Below are 11,436 nucleotides of genomic sequence, written 5' to 3' on the forward strand. Positions count from 1 at the left end.
TCAGTGTGAACTTGTGCATCCTCTTGTGGTGAGTTTTCTCGTCAAAAAACTAAATTTTGGGTCCAGCTCACTTATACTTTTGACGTGTTTATGTGCCTTACCACTTGCGTACTTCTGCAGTTCTTTCAAAACATCTAGCATATCGATCACCTGGGAAACTATTGATAAAATACAACAAGATATGTTCTAGAAGTAACGAGCACCTACCTAATTTTCCCCCTTAGTCGCAAAGAAAGATATTACCTACTTATTTACCTTGATTGCTGGCCATTGTTTACTCTTTCCTCGATCACGTGTTAGTTGTCCTAGTATCCTGGATTTTCCATATTCAACACCAGTGAGGCAGCATTGGTGGTTGTAAGGAGTTTCTCACGGCTTCGCTAAATGGTGACACTTAGGAGGGAAAATCCACTTATAAAATAGAAGTTAGCCTCTCGTATTACTCCCTCCGTTCCTTTCTATAATGCCTATTGTTTTTTCGCATTTGTTTCAGAATATAAGAGTAAAGCTATGTTTTTTTTGTAAAGAACCCCTTCCACCGATCAGGTCAAGTCCAGAAAATCTGAAAAATGGTCATGTATTTCTAAGATCTGTTTTCAGTTTTCTATTTTGTCTGTGATATCGCTAGGGGGTTTTGTGTCAAAAAAAGGGCTCGCGCTAATTTCCGTGCCAAAAAACAATAGGTACTATAGAAAGAAACGGAGGGAGTAATATATACTTGGAACTCAAATCTACAGTTCATGAAATTGTCTTGCATAAATATCACAGAACGTAAATTCTATTTAGTATACATGACATCACTTTTCTAGCGAGAACAGCTAAGCAGAGATGCTAAAGTAGCACGGTATGGTGGGTAGCTGTTCCTATGCCTTTGAGTTGTCAGTGCTCGGCGCCATCATCTTCATGGATGGAGGAGAAGGTGGCAAGCTCTTCACTTGGTGCACTGTGTTCTTCTTTAGTAATGTGATCATAACTTCTTAGATACACCAGTGTGTCATATTGAGAACTGATAAACACACAAATTGATGCAAAAAAAAGCCTTCTCGGCTCCGAGAGCATCAATGATCTTTTCATCAGCATACAAATGAATGGTCATCCAATCAGTAAAACTAAGAGAGCAGACTCGACCATATAGCCTTCTTGAATCACTCATAGCCTCATACTTGGCATGTATACAAACAACATATATACTATGAAATTTTAGATTGTGTGTGAAATGAAAAAAAGGTACTCAAATTCTAAGAATTGAATAAGCAGTAAAAAAAAATTCTGACACAGACAATTTCAGGGAAAGGACATCAAAGTAGTAAAGAAAATATATTTTTTGCGAGTAGTAATAAAGAAAATATTGATCTAGCATAGTACAAACATATAAAAAAGTATAAAGGCGGCATGGCGGCACGTCACTCCCGTGAATGATACCAGTGTATGTTTGTCAGATGGGATGAAGCCTTTTACCCGCATGGGTAGCTACATACCCCTGCATTATACCAATATTCAAGTCATATTAACTTCTTTTAGCTCGGTTTACTAGTAGAATGTGGAATTCTAGTGTACAAAAGCGGTTTCCGAATTTTGGATTGAACTTTTTTTTGTCAAAGTCAACTCAGTATTCAAAAATTCAACATAAAATACATTGGTGAGTTGACTTTAACCAAAAAATATTCAAATCAAAATTCGGAAACCACTTTTGTACACTAGAATTCTACGTTCTACTAGAAAATCGAGCTAAAACAAGTTAATATGGCTTGAATATTGTTATAATGCAGGGATGTGTAGCTACCCATGCGGGTCTCAAATGCAGTAATAGTGATTGGCCAGTTCTTTTTAACTTCAGAGAACCCAAAACCCTTCTGACATGTATTCCAATAACTTTCGAAAAAGGTACTCCAGCCTTGCATTGCCTAGCACTTTCGAAATAGGTCTGTAATAAGTGACATGCTTCCGATAGCTGTTTTTATGATATAAGGATATAATTGATTCATACTTTATGAAGGCAGAACAATACCTAGATGAAATAACACACACAGGCATATGATAAGTTTTTCTATTAGTTACCTTGTATACAGGATTAATGTCACTTACTCCGAATGGGAAAAAAAATTAATCATCTATGTGTTGATTCAGATAGAGTAGATGTTTTTACAACCTGAATTTCATCTTAAAAAGTTACAATAGGAACAAAAATCAACCACCTTCTTTGAAAGGATCCAGCTATAAAAAAAGCACTTTTCAGTTTACTGGTGCCAGTCTAGCAACAACACTAAAAGCACATCTTAGTTTAGCCGTTCCAGTCCTGCAACAACACTAGCGTTAAAGGATCGGTCCTTTACTTGTTGATCGTTCGCGAGTCAAACTTGCTCTCTTGTAGCCAATCACAACTTCGGAAGACAGACTTCACGAATTTCTATTCAAGTGGTCCACTGAATTTCAAATATCATTAGGACATATAGGCTGGTAATACTGGCATAAATATGTTCTCGAAAGTATTGATGCATCGTGAAGAAGTCACATTCTCGAAATGAAATCCAAATGCTGGAGCTCGTTTGCGTTCCGAAATTCTATTGCTGCCATCTACTTTGTTAAATCCTTCTGATCATGGGGGCGATAACAGTGTTGATCATTCGGCTGATAGTCCAAATATTCCTGATTCTAACCATAACAGCAGTTTGCCAAGTGGTGTTGATTTTATGCAGCATGTTGAGCGATCGGAGACAGGCACAGGAATCGGCGAACGTACGGGTCTCGAGAGATCGCTGCATGCTGAAACTGGCGCACCAGCACTAGTAGAAAACCTCTCATCCATCTAAGCCATAAATACCGGATCCCTTACGAACCGGTACTAAAGGGGGCATAAGTACCGGTTGTATTGTCCAAGCCTTTAGTACCGGTTCGTATGGACCTTTAGTACCGGTTCGTGACACGAACCGGTACTAAAGGGTTAGCGTCAGCCGAAAAACCTTTAGTACCGGTTCGTGACACGAACCGGTACTAAAGGGTAGACCTCACGAACCGGTACTAAAGGTTTTTCGGCTTCCCACGCACCTCCACCCCCCCCCCCCCCCCGTGGATCGCCTTTTTTTGCTCTGTAAAATACAAATGAAAATGATAGAAAATTCAAAAAAATAAAATGTTTTCAGATTCTCATATGTTATGCAATCTACTATTCGGTGAAATTAAGAAATTCGAATTTTGACTTTTTTTGCAAAAAAAGTTTGAAAAATGGTAAAACCGCAATAACTTTTGCATACGACGTCGGAAAAAAAGTATAATATATCAAAAAAATCCTGGGAAAAAGTTACATTCGAATTCACCAGGGTTTACCCGGTTAGCCAATTTTTAGATTCTCAAAATTCCAAATGAAAATATGAAAGCAGGAAGATTTTAGTTTTTTTCCAGATTTTTAGAATTTTATATATTTTTAATTTTTTTAAATTAAAATAATAATTATAAGATTTTTTGAGTCCTAACATATTACTATTACTTTTATCAAATTATAAGATTTTCAATTTTTCAAGTTTTAGGTTTTGCAAAAAATATTAAAATTTAAAAAAATAATTAAAAATAATAAAAATTTAAAAAGTTAATTTTATTTATTTATTCAACATTATAATTACATCATTACTTTTGTTTATTAAAAGAATTATTTAGAATTTAAACGATAAAAAGTGTGACATCGACCAACATGTTAATAGGATTGATATGATACTACTATCACATACATGCGCGCGAAGCACTTGGAAGTGGAATGGGATGGAACTTGAAAGTTAAGCGTGCTAGTGCGGGAGTAGTGTGAGGATGGGTGACCGACCGGGAAGTTTGACCACGGGTAAGTAATTTGACTAGAGATTAAGTGTAGTTAGAGACTAATGGAAATACTAGTAATTCTGAAAAAAATAAAAAAAAAAGAGTGAAAAAAATGGGTGTGAAAAATAATTGGAAAAAATGGATAAAAAAAATTAAACAAAATAGGCTTTAATACCGGTTCGTGTTACGAACCGGTACCAAAGGTCTCCAGCCCCACGGGTTCCTCCGTGCCCACGTGGAGGCACCTTTACTACCGGTTCGTAAGGAACCGGTACTAAAGGTGGGAGGCCTTTAGTACCGAATAATTAGTACCGGTTCCAAAACCGGTACTAAAGGCCCTTTGAAACCGGTACTAAAGGGGTTTCTCTACTAGTGCAGGCGACGCTCCACGCACAGAAGAAAACGCGTCCTCGCACGATGCGGGCGCGCGCCGGTCAGGGTCTCGAACGAGCGGGACAGAACTTTCCCCTACAATGACCGCGTCGCCATATCACATGGCCAGTCCAGAGATGCGTCCGTGGCATCTCCAGGACCATCGTCATCTGGGACAGCATAGAGCACCCGATCAGAGGTTGATCTGCATGTATCTTCCGCTGGCAGTACTTCAGAGGTCACAGCTATGCCTGGTAAAATCATAACGAGGTCTCAAAATGGTATTTCTCGTCCTCGCATTCCTACCGATGGTACTGTTAGATACTCTTACCTAGCATCAACAGGAGAACCTAATAATTTGCATGATGCTTTACGTGATAAAAATTGGAACGATGCTATGGATGCAGGGTACAATGCTTTAATTAAAAATAGAACTTGGCATTTAGTACCATCTAGTCAGGGGAGGAATGTTATAGATTGTAAATGGGTGTACAAGATTAAAAAAAGGCAGATGGCACCATAGATAGATACAAGGCTAGGTTTGTAGCTAAGAACGCTACGGTATTGATTTTGAAGACACTTTTAGTCCTGTTGTTAAGGCAGCTACTATCAGATTGTTGTTGTCTATTGCTGTTTTCAGGGGATGGAGTCTACGCCAACTGGATGTTCAGAATGCGTTTCTTCGTGGTGTTCTGGATGAAGAAGTATACATGTGAGGCAGCCACCAGGATATGAAAATGGGGCTATGCCAGATCATGTGTGTAGATTGGACAAAGCCCTCTATGGGCTGAAGCAAGCCCCTCGAGCATGGTACTCCAGGTTGAATTCGAAGCTGCAACAACTGGGGTTCAAGCCGTCAAAAGGAGATACACATCACTCTTCATTTACCGGAAGGGAAAGGTCACTATTTTCATGCTTGTTTATGTTGATGATATAATTGTTGCAAGTTCATCTCAGGAGGCCACTGCAGCTCTCCTAAATGATTTGAGAAGTGACTTTGCCCTCAAAGACCTAGGCAACCTTCATTATTTTCTAGGTATTGAAGTTAAAACGGTTGGTAGCGATATTTTACTAACTCAAGGGAAATATGCTACAGATGTGCTTACACGTGTAGGGATGAAGGGGTGCAAGGCTGCAAACACTCCTCTTTCTACTACATAAAAATTATCCTTGTACGAAGAAGAGCCTTTAAATGCTGAAGATGCGACAAGATATAGAAGTGTTGTTGGGGCTTTACAATATTTAACTTTGACAAGGCCTGATATATCATTTTCAGTTAATAAAGTTTGTCAATTTCTGCACTCTCCTACTACGTTGCATTGGACAACTGTAAAGAGGATTTTGAGATATCTCAAGGGTAGCACGACTACTGGCCTCAAGATTAGCAAGTCAGCATCATCCCTTGTGAGTGCCTTTTCTAATGCTGATTGGGCAGGTTGTCCTGACAGAAGATCAACAGGTGGTTGCAGTATTTTTTTGGGATCAAATCTTGTTTCATGGAGTGCAAGAAAGCAAGCCACCATGTCACGATCAAGCACAGAGGCAGAATGTAAAGCTCTGGCTAATGCTAGAGCTGAAGTAATTTGGGTTGAGTTTTTACTTGATGAGCTAGGTGTTGAGCATCCTCAAACAACGTGTCTATGGTGTGATAATCTTGGTGCGACTTATCTCTCAACTAATCCAGTTTTTCATGCAAGAACGAGGCACATTGAAATTGATTTTCATTTTGTAAGAGAAAGAGTTGCTCGGAAATTGTTGGATATACGGTTTATTCTAACAGGAGATCAAGTGGCGGATGGGTTCACAAAACCACTGCAAGTTCGACAACTAGAAGCTTTCAAGAACAACCTCAACTTGGATACGTTGAGGTTGAGGGAGGATGTTAAACGATAGGCTTCTAGAACTTTCCGTATATTCATTGTAATCAGGTTTGGTAAGATATAAACCAACCTGAATCTTTTCCTTGACGTGTACTTCACAATATAATCTCTGTAATTGTGGATCCGTTGTGATTCGGTCGTTATCGACCTATATTAACACGTAACGCGAGCCGAGGCAAAGGCATCGCTTCAAACCAACCTACCAGAGTTTTGATACCGTGTCCTGAGTCTTCAACCCATACTTTCTTCAACTCTTTCAAAGGGGTAATCTTCAGCGCGTGTTAGTCCCATAACTGTATTATCATCAACCATCCAAACCTAATAGAGGGATCCTGGATGCACCTTCACACCCCATATTACATTGACATGATAACAATTGTCACTATATTACAACTAAATGGTAGATTTTGAGTAGATTCTGTTAAACAGGGTAACAATGTCACATGCCATTTATGTTCTTATTATTTTTTAAATTTCACAACTAAAGAACAAGTGGCGAAATTTATTCTTATTATTTTTTTACATGTCATTTATATTTTTTGTTGATCCTTCACAAACTTGCATTTTTCTCATACTAGAATATGCTTGGGTTCATTATTGCTAGATTATCATAAATTTTGTTACCTTATTTCATCAATTCAAAACTTACAGACACAAATAGAATCCAAATGACAACATCAAGCAGACAACAGGGTTTGAGAAGAGCTACTCTGTATGACCAATTCGATGTGAAGTAAGACACTCGTGGATGAAATAATCTTTCAATCGATGGATATGTGTGATGTTATGGGTCGGTTTTTATGACTGGGTTTTTAAACTACGGTAATAGGAAAAGGGTCTGGTCAATATAGTATGTTACACTGAATCCTATATAATTTGAAAGCAAAGGAATCAATTATAGAAACCAAAAACCACATGAATACGTTTGATGTTTGCATGTAATAGTTTTCATTGGCACAAAGAAAAATTTCCTTGAGATTAGACCTATGAAAAAAAAACCCTATGAAATTGCATACGAACTTTCTCTTAGAAAAATTCCATATGGGTTTCATTCTACAAACCAAACAAGATCTAAAAGAATAAAATCCGTAGGAATCAAACCTTCAAAATTCCTATAAACTCCTTTAAATAGGAAGTTTTATATGTAACTGAAGGGTTGTGGCTTCGCGTGGCTGATCCTACGACGATCGAAGTGTTCCAGGGGGCAATAATTGATGTGGAGTTCGGGAATACATTAGTTCGTCCTTGGTAACAGCGTGAAAGAGGCTTTTTAATTAATCTGGGATACATTATTCATCCTTGGTAAGAGACTTAACTAAACGTGAAGGGATTTTCAAATGATATTAATCTGTCGTACTAGCAAGGTACACATAAGCTGGCGTAGGTGATCTGCTGTGTGGCGAGGAAACCCACGCGTGCATGCAGTTCATTGTGCGTCCACGAGCACATACTACGGGGAGAAGATCCAGAAAAGAAAATGGTTCATTACGTGTCTCTTTCACCATAGTTGTATGGCGGAGTTGAGGATAAATCAGGGCTCATTGCCTGCGTAATCCCGCTGCGATATTTCGGAAGTTTCAATGCATTTACAGATACAGATCGATGCACATCCCTTTCTTTCTTCCCGTTTATACTATTGCGCTAGTGGTGTAAGCAAACAGCTACAGGTCGCCGCGTCTCAGGCTACCTTGGGCTCTATAAAGCGGCTTGTTCCGACGGGTAATCATTCCCTTTTCCCTCCCCTTCCTTCCCGTTTATATTTACTGTGCAACCTCAAGTACATTTGCCCTGCTAAAGAAGGTTCCCTTACCCATGGCTATTCCATGTCAGTTGTTCCTATATGTCAGCTAACCGTCGGTCGAAGAGGTCGGACAGTCGTCCATGCCGGCATGCACGGACAGCGCACGACATGTAATACTCCCGGGAGTATGCTGTTGGAATGTATCTATTGTTTGTCTACCTTATGTTTACCACCACTTTTAGCTTGCTAACGAGTCAAACGACTGTAGGTTTCTACCCAACACTTCGTTTTCTTAAAAAATGATGACAACTACACTATTCTAGGTACGTTAGTTTTGCTCAATCTGCGGCGCGGCGAGCTGTGGTCTGTAACGGTTTGTTTTAGCATATGTTGTGTAACTCCCTTTATTTTTCGTCCGAGGAGAAGAAGACGAGTGCTTACCATGCTTGGGCCGTTGCTGCCAGTCTCTTCGAAGATAACGGGTGATTCCCGGGGTTGGGCCTTCGCTGTGTCTCTAAGAGAAATGATAGTGGTGGTGAAAGTACTACCAGCCAGATAACAACTTTAATGGGCTTGTTCAGTGCTAAGCGACAGGGCTTCCGTAGCTTGGTAGTACTACGGTCCACACAACTGTAATTACAATTCTCCCTAAAAATAACAATGAATTAATATTTGATCCTGTCCTTGTAATATTCATTGGACCTTGCTTCTTCCGGCTGGTAACTGGTAAGGTCAGAATATCGCTATACATAGTGCTCATATGATATATTTTTTGAAAAGGGGTACTCATATGAAATTTGAAGTATACATAGGTACCTCAGCACTATGTAGGGAAATTGGTTATTGAGGTCTAGCTCATTCGCAGACGGGACAAGCATGGGTTCGGAGTGAACGAGATCGAGGAACTTTCTTGGGATGGTCAATAACAAACAAAACTGATCTTGCTATGCAGTATTGATGTCCACGTAAATTGTTCCCAATCTTCCGAGTGAAGGAGATCGAGTACTACTCCTACATTTTCCGGGCTTCTCTATGCTCCTGTATGAAAAGGAATGCTAGATAAGACCGAAGCAAGTCACTGACACGGACATCCCTCAACAAAGAAAGCCATTAACAAGGACATGCATCCAATTAATTTCGATCTTGAGAGTATTTTGTTCTACCTACTTCCTCCATATCACGACAGGATGTCGTTTTGAACAATCAGCAACGCACAAAAGACTACGCATATCTACGCCGCCTCTCAGCACAAAAAAAGAGCATAATAAAATTATATTAGTTTACTGTACAAAAATGTCTAGTATTATTTTTGTGCTTTACTTTTATAGTAACGATTTATTTTCAAAGAAAATTGATTGGAATTAAGTTTGATTAAGTAAGATATTTCGAATAAAGGTCACAGAGATTAAAAATCTTAATTTTATATTATATAAATTCAAAGTTTTAGTACATAACAGTTTTTAATATGAAATAAAAATCACTTTAGAAGGGGAAGTTTCAAGGGTTGAACGATCTGTGCCGGTGCACGTCAGGCACAAACCCTAGTTGTCGACACCCGTACGTGACCACCACCACCTCCCCTCCTGCTCATCTCCATGTCACCAAAAGATGCTGGCGGGCAAAAGAAGCCAAGGCGGGCCACTTCAATTCGTGGGTGTTTATTTGGATACCCAAATATTTGCAAAAAAAAAACAGTATGTGAATGCTCTCTATGATATCTACAATAAAATAAACTATTCGATGATCAAAAAAGGATGAAGTAACTCAATTGGTTTGGAACAAACCGTTGAATCATCTTGTTCTAGGTTCGAACCCATGTCTACAATTGTTTTCTTAATTTCCAAAGTCATATTTTTATGTTTATTTTGTTTTCGAAAGCTCATATATTGTTTCTTGTATGGTCATATTTTCGTATTACCTCCATAAGTTTGAAATTTGTATGAACTTAAATATCCGATACTCCTATTTTGGTTATTTCAAATGTTTTTTTCCTTCGTTGTTATGCTTACTCAAGATGAATCACACATGAGGTACATACGATCATTACTTTATAACCTAATTCTCTTATATACATTTCATTTACACACTAAACTTCTTTTATATTTTTGAATGCTGATACGCAAAATTTGGGGCCAGTCCTGGCGAAAGTTGAACGATCGGCCACCGCTGGTGACAGGAAAAGGTCCTCCTATGTGATGGGTGTTGCTCCTCGCCGATAATCGATGTGATGGGCTTGAGGGAAATGCATGGGGCCAAAGTGTCTTGGCTCCATACTAACGCAGTGGGCGAGACACTGACCATGTGATATGAGGAGCAACCTGCTATTGGACTGTCTCTCTAGGGGCAATGGACACCGATTTACTCACCGGGACATCACACCATCAGAGGATGTGTGTAACGCACGCCGTATGGGCCTTGTATCGTGGCAGTAGATGCCCAAATCTAATGGAGGCACAAGATTTTGGTAATATGGGTGGCAACTCTGGTTCTATGATGCCGGCAGCCAACGTGGCCGAGTGGATAGCACAACGACTGGATCTTAATATTATGAAGGCATCAAGTTCTGTGTTTTCAAGGTCGATGGCAATAAGGGTGCTTTCTTCCTAAACCGCGATGATTTCGAGGCTCAAAGCGGCATGGCCACTCTGACTACCTCCAGATCATTTTCAATTTAACTTGGCAGCACCCCGTCCCTTGCTGATGCATCAAGGCATGCCTATTGCCGGAAGGTACTAAACATGGGGTATCATGCTTAGGCATCAAATCATTTTTGTTAACAACGAGTTATATACATGATGTCTCGTGGGGTGGTATAAAGTGATGCATGTAGCTACTGGATCGAAGGTGATGTGCAGTGACCAGAAGCAAGGCGCTATGGGAAGTGCCCGACTTTCCACATCTCCTGCTGCGGTGTTCTGCTAGCGAAGTGATATTCGCCGGTAAAGTGATGATGGTATAGGCAGCTTCGATGATGATATGTGCACTCATGTGGAGACACAAGATCCCTGATCAAGCAATATCGATGCACGCCTACATCATGACTTTTTTTTAATATGGTGGCTCGAAGCTTTGATTTGTGGGTGAAAATATCTAGATTGACCTAAGTTTAGACTCTTCATCATTGGTGCACGCACGGAAATCTTTTTGTGAAGGCTTAGCAATGAGTGCATTACTTCTCCTTTGTTATGATATTTTGCTATAGACTCAGTGCTTTCCTGGTTGAGTAAACAACGTGTGACATATGGCCTTTTGTGTTGATTTGTTCGGCGTCAATGTTTTATTGTGCCTTTGATGTGCCTCAACCAATAAAAATGCCATGGGCCATCCTCCTTTTCCATAAAAACTGAAGGTGTGATTACGATCCTTACACACCACTTATCTAGGACCTCCAGATTCGTATCGAGGTTAGTACATAGAAACATTATAGGTCAACAACACTCGAGTATTACATTGTGCAAAAAAAATTAAGTACATCCACCAAAAATATAGAAAATGATAAACCTTGATTTAATCTCTATTATCTTACATATTCATGGTTCACCAAAAGAAAATATGTAAAAACGATTTGTACCTGGTAGAATTAATGTTTTTGTTCAACCAAAAAAATTCAGATTAAAATATTTTTGTGTTTACTAA

This window comes from Lolium rigidum, chromosome 5 (genome assembly GCF_022539505.1).
Source record: "Lolium rigidum isolate FL_2022 chromosome 5, APGP_CSIRO_Lrig_0.1, whole genome shotgun sequence".
Taxonomy (NCBI): Eukaryota; Viridiplantae; Streptophyta; class Magnoliopsida; order Poales; family Poaceae; genus Lolium; species Lolium rigidum.